The sequence below is a fragment of the Pinus tabuliformis genome, chromosome 5_1 (assembly GCF_031772625.1).
Source record: "Pinus tabuliformis cultivar Carrire ecotype Pingquan chromosome 5_1, CPIR1, whole genome shotgun sequence".
NCBI classification, from domain to species: domain Eukaryota; kingdom Viridiplantae; phylum Streptophyta; class Pinopsida; order Pinales; family Pinaceae; genus Pinus; species Pinus tabuliformis.
The window spans coordinates 292,453,782-292,466,225 of record NC_142305.1 but is presented as its reverse complement, the minus strand read 5'-3'; positions in this window follow the sequence as shown (position 1 = coordinate 292,466,225).

The window sequence follows — 12,444 nt, the reverse complement described above, 5'->3', positions numbered from 1 at the left end:
TTCAACCAATCCTAGTGTCTCTATGTTCAAATTCTTTTCTTCTGTTGTTCCTTTATGTTCCGTTGCATTGATGATGATGTTGTTCTTTCTGTATAATTGCATATGATGCTGAATAATGTTATGATGTTATGGGGTGAATTATATATGTAAATGATGAAATTCAATTATCAAAGCAAAGAATAATATAGCCCTAAGAAAAATTAACACTACAATCCTTCTACCATTATGTATAAACACACCCACCCTGTTGTAATTCCTTCTAGAATAAGTTTTTGGAACTTGGAACACAAAGTAGTCTTCTCCTCTTTCTTGGTCTCTCAATATAAATTAAAACTACGCCAAATACACTACTCTAAGATTGTTTCAACATAAGATACACACCCACTCGGAGAGGCCTCAATTGTATAATCCTTTTCTCATGAAAAGTAATACAAGACACATTAATTTTGACACGAATCAAACATAATAATCATTCTATTAAAATTCAAAAGGAGTATTTACAAGGGATTCATGACTCGCTACCCCGAGCTTCTATGTCTCTTGGAGAGCTCTTCATAATATTTAAAACAAGTAAAATATATCAACAAAAATTTAGACAAATTGGACACCTATTGGCTACTCTAAATTTATTTAACACCTCAATTGGCCTCAAATAAAAACTCATCAAACTAACTAACAACTTGGGAATCCCTAAATTCTTCCAGAATTTGGATACTTGGCTCTAAAATAAACCCTGCTAATTTTAATTTAAACAAAAATTATAATTGGAAGAAATTTGGAAATGTACATGACCCCTTTTGGGTCTAGATCAAAATGTGTTGCTTGGAGACGGATGCTCCTACATCAAACTCCCCATGTAAATAATTTTTGATCTCCTGGTCAAATGTATTTAATTTGTCGAATCCTCTAGGGTCCCAAACCTTATGTTGTAGTTGACTACTCACATCGTTGTCTTGTTGTCACTTGCCAAAATCCCAAGTTCTATGTTTTAGCTGAGTGTCCACACTTTGATAATATTTGATTGATGTTAAATATTATGATTGTTCTATGTTGTATCAATTACTTTAGCCCAATATATCTTTTCATTAACAATGCATCTAATTATTAACAATATAATCAATCATAAAAGTAATTGAAGAAAGAACATGTATACAACGAAAAATAAGACAACAACACAACCATAAAAGGCAACAGATTGGTCCAAGACTAGGGAAAAACCCCACTAGGGGGAAACCCTTTCAAATCTTCTTCTTTAGTAGATTGTCATAAAAAGATTTCAGTAGAGAGTACAATGAGCCCAATACATGTAATTGCAGTGGATAATAACAAATTAGATCTACAGATCTGTGTAACAACAGATAGAAACCCAGATCTACCAAATCATTGAAGTTAACTGAAGCCAAGATGTCAAAGCTTAGATATGAATTGGGTCGCTCTCATCAACACTGTCAGTAAGAAAATGAAACTCTTGGGTCACTCTCTCGGATATTGTATGCGAGCCACTATGACTGTTGAGTCACTCTCAAGAGGCCTTCAGGTGTGAGACTGTTGCATAATAAGGCTGAAACCCATAGTCACTCCCTTCTTGTTATTTTGCGTGCAACTGAGGTGGTAGGGTCACTCCCTTATTGATGTTGTGTGATTGACTAAGATGGTGGGGTCACTCCCAGGGCTACCATGTGCGAGCAACAGGGGATCAGAACCTTCCGATCTTCCTCTGAACCCAGAGTCACTCCCATTGAATTGTCTCTGAGTGGCTAGAGAGCTAGAGTCACTCCCTTGTCTACTCTGTGCCTGAGATTGGGGACGAAAAACTTCTATTCTGAGCTAGTGTCTGAGATCCAGAAAACCCTAACCCAAAGTGAACCTTTCTCCTGTAATTTCAGACCCTGTGCGAACTCCTTTCGACGTACGTGTACGAGCCAAGAGAAAATAGAAGAATAGAAAGATGATGATGTGTATTGAAATGAACTCAAGGTTTCCAAGGTGTATGAGTTCCTGAGGGTTAACTTGGGGTTAAGATTGACCCAAGCAGTTGCCCATGTGGTTAGGGCTAACCCATTCCATATTGTATGCATGAATAAAATAATTCAAAACTTAACTTCTGTTTAACCAAATTAGGTCATATTTAGGTCAATTTTAGTCCTCTCGAAAAGAGAGATTTAATGTAGACATCATCTTGGTGATTTGAGTTTTCCAATGTGGAATTTTACCCTAGTTTCAAAAATTAAAACTCCCTCTCAACTAGGAAGACTTCCACCTCTTAATATCTGTCAGTTGATCAACTTGTCAAGACTCTCTGCTCAACTCTATCTTCTGAAACTTTCTCAGGTCTAGAAAAATAATCAAGGAGTAATAGGTTCCACCCTTATCTAGTAATAGGATGACTCATCATACAGAGGAGTAAACACTCAACCCTGGAATCTCATCAGGGAGCTTGACCCTCAACCCAAAATTTCATCGGGGAGCTTTACCCTCAACCCATAATTTCATCGAGGATCTTTACCCTCAACTTGGAATCCTATTGCCTATTGATCTTCCCAACAATGACTCTTAGTAGTCATGTGGTAGAACACCTTCATCATAATCATCTAGGGTTGTACACCCCAAGCACACCCTCAAGTCGTTGGCCAAACAAGGAGTAAAATTCCCAACAGCATTGCTTGTGGGTATGATGCCAAATGGGGTATACTTTGCAAAGACCAGATAAGGGAGTAAATCCCTCAGGTCAATGGGTTAAAAATAGGGGAGTGCCCTATTTTCTAGAGTTCCCTCAACCCCAAGAGCCATTTTCCCTTGATTCCTCACCATGGGAGCTCAAACAAGGGGGAAGCGTTGGCTTAATGTTCTCAATCAGCGCTGCCCCTTATTCGGAGGGGCCACATCCATCAGTCCAAGCTTCTCTCTGAAGACCAAGAACTTTCCTTTTGGTAATGCCTTGGAGAGAATATCAAAAATCTGTCCATATGTCAATATGTGATGGAGCTTGACAGCTCCTCTCTATACCATGTCTCAAGTGAAGTGACATTGAATCTCAATATGCTTGGACTTTTCATGAAACACGTGCTTTTCTGCCAAATGAATCCCACTCTTGTTGTCATAGTATATCACTGTAGTATCCAGAACCTGTTCAAATAGCTCTCCAAAGATATTTCTCAACCAAACTACTTTTAGCTAACCATGCTAGCAACAACGTATTCTGCTTTGGCTATGCTTAATGCTACAAAATTTTGTTTCCTACTCATCCACGATATCATGGAAGATCCAAGGCTAAAGCAACATCCATATGTACTTATTCTGTCGATAGCATTTCTGGCCCAATCAACATCAGTCTATCCATGAAGTTGAACATTTCCAACAGAATATCTTAGGACAAGTGTGATCGACCCCTACAAATATCCCAATATGTGTCTAGCAGCTATCCAATGTATGTGGAGGGGCTTGGTCATGAATTGACTCAATGTGTTTATTGCATAACATATGTATGGACAAGTGTTCACAAGGAACATCAGAGCCCCAATCAATTGTTTATAATGGGATGTGGTTTCTAAGTATGTGTTGATGCCTCTAAAATCCTAGCACCAACATTGGGGAAAACCACCCAGTCCAGACCTTAGTACAACTCCTTTTCTGTTTGGTGTGGTGGCTTCGACTGGATATGGGACCAATTTCCCATATAATGAATGGTTTGATGGGTGATTGGTTTATAATGTATAATAAGGATGATAAGTGTTTTAACCTATGACTTAAAAATATACAAATATTCTTATCTAACTTGGGTAATGTATTAACAATGTGATTTCTGATTATTTCTAACAGACAAATAATCATATAGATGAATTACTAATCGATAGAAAGATGCATTCATAGATAATGATTACTTTGTTTAAGAAATTAAACAAAGTAATTATTAATAAAAACATATCGCATTCATAACAATGTATATATCGCTGACATATATCTGTAAAGTATAACAATTCTAAATCTTCAAAAATGACATGATAAAGAATCAACAATAGCAACTTTTAAAATGAATGCTTCATCACATAAGGAAACAAGACAGAAAAATAGTGATAAAAATACCGCATGCATTTGAGTCTTTCCAATGTGAATAACACTCCGATTCCACTTTCTTGTTTGAGAAAACCTTCTAGGAGATAAAAAAGTGCAAGTCTTTGAAAAGATTTCTTCACAAAATTGTAGAACCTTGATCCACTATTGATAAAAATATATAGAGAAGTACAAAAGTGCAACTTCTCAAGTCAAATCTTATACAAATTGAGGACCCTTTCTTCAAATACATGAAAGGGTTTAAATAATAAAATAGAAACTAACTATGAATACAAATCGCTTTGTGTTGTTGAAACTGCAAACATGAAAATCTGGAGTTTGATTTATGAAAATATCAGTGTGATAGCCTGTTAACTGATCCGTTGTATCTACTTCTCCTCTTGCACCTGCAGCTGACAAATTGAGAGCATTTTCTGAATTTCCAGAGGGTGACTCAGCCTAGAATGTAGCTGAGATGTGTACGTAGCATCTGAAAGTTTGAGAATCATGAGATTGATAGCATGGGAAAGGCATTTGGTGGCCATCTGCTGGCTGTGTGGCTTTACAAGGAAAAACCGAAATGCATCCCTAGTCAAGTTTTGCACTTTGCCGATTTGTTCCTCTCTGTTGGCCAGAGCCTGTCTCCATTGATCTTCTAGCACTTTTGCCTTAGGGAGCTTTCCTAGAGAGCAATCAGATATCAATTTAGTTAGATATAAGCTGTCATTTACCAACTTGATCACACTGTTCTTTGTAGCCCTGGCTCTGGAAGTAGCTCTTTCGACCTTTATTAGCTATGATTCCCACTCCGAAAACAAGATTTCTTTGTGCGATTCTTGGATTTTCGGTAGATTAGCAGCCATGCCTTCTTTTGAACTTTGCCAAGAGAGGAATTTTGTTACCTTATCATCTACACTTTCAAATTCCAGCCTGGTGTCAACTACTTATTCAATGAGTGATGCAGTGATAGTACATAATGGGTCAACCAATGATATCTTATGGCAAAGGATATTTAGTTGCCGAGATAAGGCTTTAGTCACTTCCAGGGCTTCTTTCTTGAATTCATCAACCTTCGGATAATCCTTGAATTTTTCTACCTGTAATTGCAGTTGTGCAAGTTGTTCTTCTTTAGTTTTCTTTTCCTGCTGAATTGCCATTCAAAGCTTGTTGAGTTCTTGAGACAACTTTTGTTGTTTCTGGAGAGCCTGCTGGTCGATATTTTGTTTCTCCATACTTAGCTTTTCTTTTAGTTGCTCATTCTGCTATTTTTGCTCTGCTAGCTGTTGCTCAAGCTGACTAATCTTATGTTGTTCTTCTGCTATTTGCTCTTCAAGTTGAGTGATCCTTAGATCGTTTTCCTTGATTAGTTGGCTAACTTCGAAAGCCTTATTCATTGTGGCAGCTGAATGGGCACCTACATATTGGGAAAGCTTGGTTAAATCCTTAAAAGGATTGACTTTTGAGTCTTTCCATACCACATTCATCAGTTTAGATTGAGGAATTGAGAATGGTCCCTGGTCAATTTTTCTCTTTTTCCTCTATTTTTTAACCATAGCCCTATGCTTTGGACTGTAAAATACATCCAGGGGTGGTATTTCCTCAACCTTCAATACAATATCTTGGGAGGGATTCTCCGGGATTATTTCAATATCATGTTGAATATTCATTGTGCCGACTGCTCCTTCAACTATAGTACTAGTAACACTAGGTTCCTGAGTTGCGGGAAATTTTGGCCTAGCGATGTTTTTGGAGTCATTCTTATTCTTGATCATTTGATCAAACTGCTCCCATTCCTTGATTAAGTTGGAATCAATATTTACATCAGTGTCTAGGAGCTCGCCGGTCTTTTCCTTTGTCTGCTCCTTTTCAGGACTCTGCTCCTTTTCAAGACTCTGCTCCTTTTCAGGAGTCTTCTCCTTTTCAGGACTCTTCTCCTTTTTAGGAGACTTCTCATTTTCAGGAGTCTTCTCAGCAGTTTGTTCTTGAGTGTGGCCCTCTTGCTGCACCATAGGGGTAGTGGCCAATAAATCCAAAGGGAGTGTTTGTAACCTCTGTGTTCTGAACTGCATAAACTTATCTACTTCCCCTGCTCCTAATTTGATCTTTGCTAAATGTTTTATCCTTGAAAGTGACTGAGCTGAAGAGAAAAAGTCATCATAGTCATCTTTCTCATGTTCAAATTTGGAAATTTTCACCTGAGTGGTAAAGTTGTAAGCCACTGCTTTTGGATCATATTGTCTTTTAGGAATGACTGCCAACTTTAGAATTTTTATTTTCCCTACTTCTTTCTCTGCATGTTTGAAATCATGCAGTGAATAAGTACCACATCGTAGGGGAAATGAAGGCCACATTTGTTTCTTGGAATCTTTGAGGTTCTTGGACATTCCTGTTTCTGTTATCTGGTAAGCTATTTCTCTAGCCAATAACTTATCAGGAATGTACAAGGGGAGAACATGTGGATCTGTAGTGCTGCCAAAAATTCTGATATAGGTGAACTTTTCTTCACAAAACCAACTACTGATTGATGTTAGGTCGATGTTGGCCTCATCGAATAACCTAGGGGCAAGTCTGTTGAATATGGCCTGATGGACAGGTAAAACAAAACCATGGCAAATTCTATATATATGATCTTTATAATGGGCCTTCCACAAATACTTATGATAAATGTGAATAGGAGTTGGGTCTTGAGGAGTCCATTTCCAACCTAGAATGGGGTAGTCAGAATTGAAACAAATGGTATCCATGATGTAGGCGCTCATATAAAATGGGGGTATTGTCCGGGTAATTACAAACCTATTTCTTCTATAGTCAAAAATTTGGTTGGCCATTTTATCTGATAAAATGGTTGCCTAGTCCATGATATAATAATTAATTGCTGCTTCCATTAAAGGCAACATTTCAATTGAAAACCTCGCTGAATCAGAGTCTCCAAAGAGTCTACATATCATAACGCCAGCATAGCAATAAGGAGATGCTAAGGATTCTACAGAGTACATACCAGAAGATTCGTGCTTATGCTTGTTTGGGAAATGCCTCCGTTGCCTGATAGGGTTCGACTCTATATCGTTCTCCTTGGCGAAAGCTTCTAAAAATGCTTTGTTGTAATGTTTCTGCGGGTCCAGAAAATGATACATCTTCTTGATATCTTCTGCTTTGAATGCCCCGAACATCCTTCCATCAGCTGTATAGAAGGCTCTGTTGGTTATGTTGATACTTTCTATAACCCGTCTCACCAAGTCATTGTATGGTAACACTTTCACGCGGGTTGCTATTCCATGGAGGAAGGAGCTGGCTAAATCATTAAGAGTATTTTCTGATTTATCAGTTGAACCAGCCATTGCTTCTTCTTCTTCAATTTCAGATGGATCCTTGGCTTCGAGTAGATTATATATGCCCTCCCATGAAGTCTTTCCAAGGCCTGAATAGGTAGTATCAACTATCAGTACCAACTTCGCTGGTTCATCTTTCGCTATGACGAGGGCTTTTCCTTTCCGAGATTTCTTAGACATTTTTGCTGGACTGATAACTTCTGAGTCGCTCTACAAAATGAAACAGAAGGACATAATAGTGGAAAAACTTTTTCAAGGCTAATACATAGTGCACTGGACTAACATCAATTAAGCGTAATAGATGTTATGGATCTATGATATGTTAAGTCCCCACAGATGAATTTCTCGAAGGATTCGACCATAACTGCTTATTAATGATTTCCCCGTAACTTCCAATGTGTAACATTAATGCTGTGATAATATGTCGCATCAAAAATTTATAACAAGCCTTTATAATATGGGTATCATGACTTTCCGATCAGCGATTATCAATAATCGCATATCGCAGATCGGGAGTTACAAGTACCGTGCTTAAATGTTTCCTTTGCATGGTTGTGATTGCGATCATTGGTGAGTTGGCATGGGGATACGGCATGTTTTTTAAAATTAATAAATCGTTGAAATTTTCTTTATAATTGACTTATAACTCTAAACAGCACAAGTTCGTGATATTTCATGTTTTGCCTTTTATTGAAAGCATGCTTTACAATAATAATATCGCATCGGCAGATTTCAATGAAACTTTTTGGGATGTGTTTTATGATTTTGGCAATGTGTGATTGCGATCGGCTTATCGCATCGCAAGTTCTCAAATGGGACACTTGACGCGATTTGTTGATGAGTAGCGATATGTGATTTTCGATAGAGTTATCGCATTGGCGGATCTCAATGGAACACTTTGAGTACAAAAGGATGTGCGCAATGTGACATATTCTTTTTATAATCGTTTTCTTAAAATAAAGCTTTATGATAAGGTTTTATTATATTTCAAATTGGATCAGGCCTTATCAATAGGATTTTCATGGGTTTTATAGATTTTCAAATTGTGATTGCAATTTAACCTATCCTAAAAGTAAATTTTATATGATCTATGATAAAAATTTATTTTCAAACGTTTTATTGATTTTATTTATATTCTAAAAGGGGACCCATTTCTTACTAAAGTTTTATATGAAAATTTTGAAATGGGGAGGGTTGTTGTATAGCACAACAGTATGGTCCCGCAACATCTCCACATAACTTCTTGAAGTTCATTTCCATCGGTGTAACCATGGATCTATATTCATTCATTCCAAATATTTTCAGTAATTTTACAAAGTATTTTACTTATGAAAGGAAAATGTCACCGTGTCTTTGCCACACCTCAAGTCCCAAAAAGTAGTGCGTGGGACGAATATCTTTCATCATAAATTCAGAGGCTAGCTTCCTCTTACACTCGATCATCAAAGGCTCACTACCTATCAAGAATAGATCATCAACATATAAAACCAAAATCAATGGCATACCTTGAACTATCTTGAAGTACAGGTTGGGATCGACATTTATTTTTGTGAATCTCAACTTCACTAAGTAAATTCCATTGCATGCATACCAAAGTCGGGGAGCTTTCTTCAAACCATACATTTCCTTCTTCAACCTCCAAACATGAGTTCTTCGATCTTCCGCTTCAAATCCCTGTGGTTGTTCAACATATACTTCTTCTTGTAACATGCCATGGAGGAATGCAGTCTTTACATCCATTTGATAGAGAGTCCATCCCTGACTTGAAGCAAGGGAAATTATAGAACATATGGTTGTATATCGAGCTACGGGAGCAAATATGTCATCATAGTCTTGTCCCTCTTTCTGAGAGAAGCCTAGGGATACGAAGCTGGCTTTATATTTCTCAATGTTGCCATCAATTCCATGTTTGATTTTGAATAGCCATTTTGAAGTCGGAACAGATTTCCCCTTCGGCCTAGGTACAACATCCCATACATTGTTTTTCATAATTGATTCATATTCTTCAGCCATAGTATCCTTCCAAACTTTTTCTTTTATAACTTCTTCGAATGAGGATGCTTCAGCTTGAATCATAGTACTCATAGCAGAAACATATTCCTGATACTTGCATGGTTGTTTCCTTTCTCTGAATGATCTGCGAATGGGGACATTTCTTTCAGTATATTATAAAGTATCCTGGAGCCAAAGTAATCTCTTTTCAGAGGTAGGATCACTTGGAGGAGGATCTAACAAATCCATAGGCTCTATGGACTCATCAACCATATCAAACTCAGGCATGGACGAACCATCCAGAATATCCCAGTCATCATTCTCTTCCTTGGGAGGAGGAGGTGGAGGAAGATCTCTAGCTTTTCCAAGAGTTGCATCTTCATCAAATGTTACATCCCTACTAATCTCAACCTTCCTCTGACCAGGAATATAAATTCTACATGCTTTAGAATTTTCACAATAACCCACAAATGTAACTTTTCTTCCAGTAGCTTCCAATTTGTTCCTTTTGCCTTTCAGCACATGAAAATATACAAGGCATCCAAATATATGAAGATGACTGATATCGGGCTAAATACTTATGAATATTTCTTCAAGAGTCTTGTTTTCTAATGCTTGATGAGGCACCTAGTTCTGAACATATACAATAGTAAATGTTGCTTCGGCCCAAAGTGATCCGAATTTAAACAGGAATGCAAAAAATTATGGATATAACCATAAATACATAGATTCAACAGAAATAACACTTCCTTTGATGAATATCAAGTAATGAAATATTCTTACAAACAATATGGAAATGAGACTAGCTCGGTGATGGTATCTTATCTCTGAGAAGAGATGTGGTGGCAACACGCTCTGAACTCTGTTATAATGAGGCTCAAGGGCCTTTTTATTATTTAACAATAAGAGCAAACCCTAAACAACCAAAACCCTAACCCGAGGAGATGTAACACCAAGAGTTTACAAGCCCCGTTGGTGTTAGTTGGACAACAAACTTCCTGGGGTCGTGACTTGGTCATATTATATTTGTTTGACATGCATGATAACCCATTGGAAAGATCTCTCTGAGGACTATGACGGAAAAAATGATTTTATAAAAAAATCAGTAGTGGTAGATTGCAAAAAAAAATGTCGTTTAGGGCCTCAAAACAGCTCTAGAAGTTTAGGACCCAAAAAGCTGCTAAAAATAGTAAACTATGCTACAATTAAAGAAACTAAAAAAATGAAAGAAACAATGGTGGGGGTCCAAGTGGAATTGGCGGGAGGCCACCAATATCCACCTAGATCATTCCTCCTCCCTTAGGAAGCAATGGTCCCCACTGTGTTGAGTTCCTCCATGAGATGAGGAAACTTCTGCTGAACTTGGTCTTAGTAAGCCACTTGCCCTAACGAAGGAGTTGGCCTGCTTTGACAACTTGATACAATTGGATCTTCTGTTGGCGAGTGTGCTTGATCTACGTGTCCATGATCCGATCAGTTGTAGCTTGTTCCATGCAATCTGGATTTAACTCTGTTGGTGTGAGTTGTTCTCTAATGTCGTATGTGTCTAGTAATGGTGGAAAGTATGGCCGAAGGCGATCCACATTAAACACTAGGTGTAGGCCAAGGAATGGGGGAATGATGAGCTCAAAAGAATTATCTCCCATAGTCTTGGTGATGGTGTATGGCCCATATCAGAGCGGGAAAATCTTGCGGTGGGGCCCAACGAGGCGCTCCTTCTGCAAATTCAGCCATTATCGCCCACCTGGAACTTTTGTGGCAACCGATGCTGATCATGTCAATGCTTGTACTTAGCATTGGTTTTGTCCAATATGTCATGGAACTATTGGTAGATGTGTTGAATATTCTCAATGAACTTATTTGCCTTGTCGGCTTCAGACTGGACATGAGCCGAATCTCCCTGAGTTGCCACATCTGGTATGGCCACATCAATGGGACATAGTGGTTGGAATCCCAATCCCACCTGAAAGGGGTTGTGGCCATTCGAGCTGCGGAGAGCCCAATTGTAGCTATGCTGGACATAGGGGAGGCTCTCATCCCATGTGCATGGATGCTTTGAGTTGTACATGCACAGAATGTGTATGATCATCCTGTTGATGACCTCTGTCTGGCCATCAGTTTGGGGATGGAAAGTTATGGACATAGTGAGCTTGGTGTCCAACATCAACTAGAGACTAGACCAAAATGTACTGAGGAACCTGCTGTCTATGAGATGATAGACTATGGGATCCCAAAGTGTACCGACACTCGTTCAAAGAAGAGATTAGGAGTGGATTCTGTTGTGATACTCTTCTTGCAGGTTTCCATAATGGCCATCTTCGAGAATTGGTCGACAATCACAAAAACACAGTCATTGCCATACTTAGTAGAAGGAAGGCCTAACATGTAATCCATGGATTCCGAAGGACAACTAGGGGTAGGCAATGGAGTATAGATACCTTACTTCTTGATGGTCGGTTTGGAAATGGCGCAAGTAGTGCAGGATCTGATGTACTTCCTGACATCTTGTCGAATATTCGGTCAATATAAATACTTCTGTAGTATTTCCACTGTTTTTTTGACCCCGAAATGCCCACCATCCTGACTGTAGTGTTCTTTCCAAATCATCTTCACATGCTCGATTGAAGGAACACAAAGGTGTCCCATATGACAAAACAACGCATCCTAGAGGTGAAAACCCGGAACTTGCTGACCCCCCAAGAGAATATGATATGTGTGGCTGAATTCTGGGTTGCTTTTGTAGAGAAGTGGCCAATCAGAAGTCTCATGCCCACAAGAGTTGAGCACAGTAGTTAACGCCATGATCGATGGTCGACTGAGGCAGTCTGCAACATTATTTGTGCTGCCCTTCTTGTACATGATATTCAAATGGAACTGTTGCAGGTATGTGGACCATTTCTGATGGCGATCATCATGCAACTTCCCTTGCGTCTGTATGAATTGCAGGGGTTGGTGGTCTGTGTGGATGACCGTTTCCTTCCCTAAAATGTAATGCTTCCATTATCGATAGTCTTGCACAATGGAATACATCTCTTTATCATAAGTGGGATAATTTTGGACTGTGTCTGAAAGT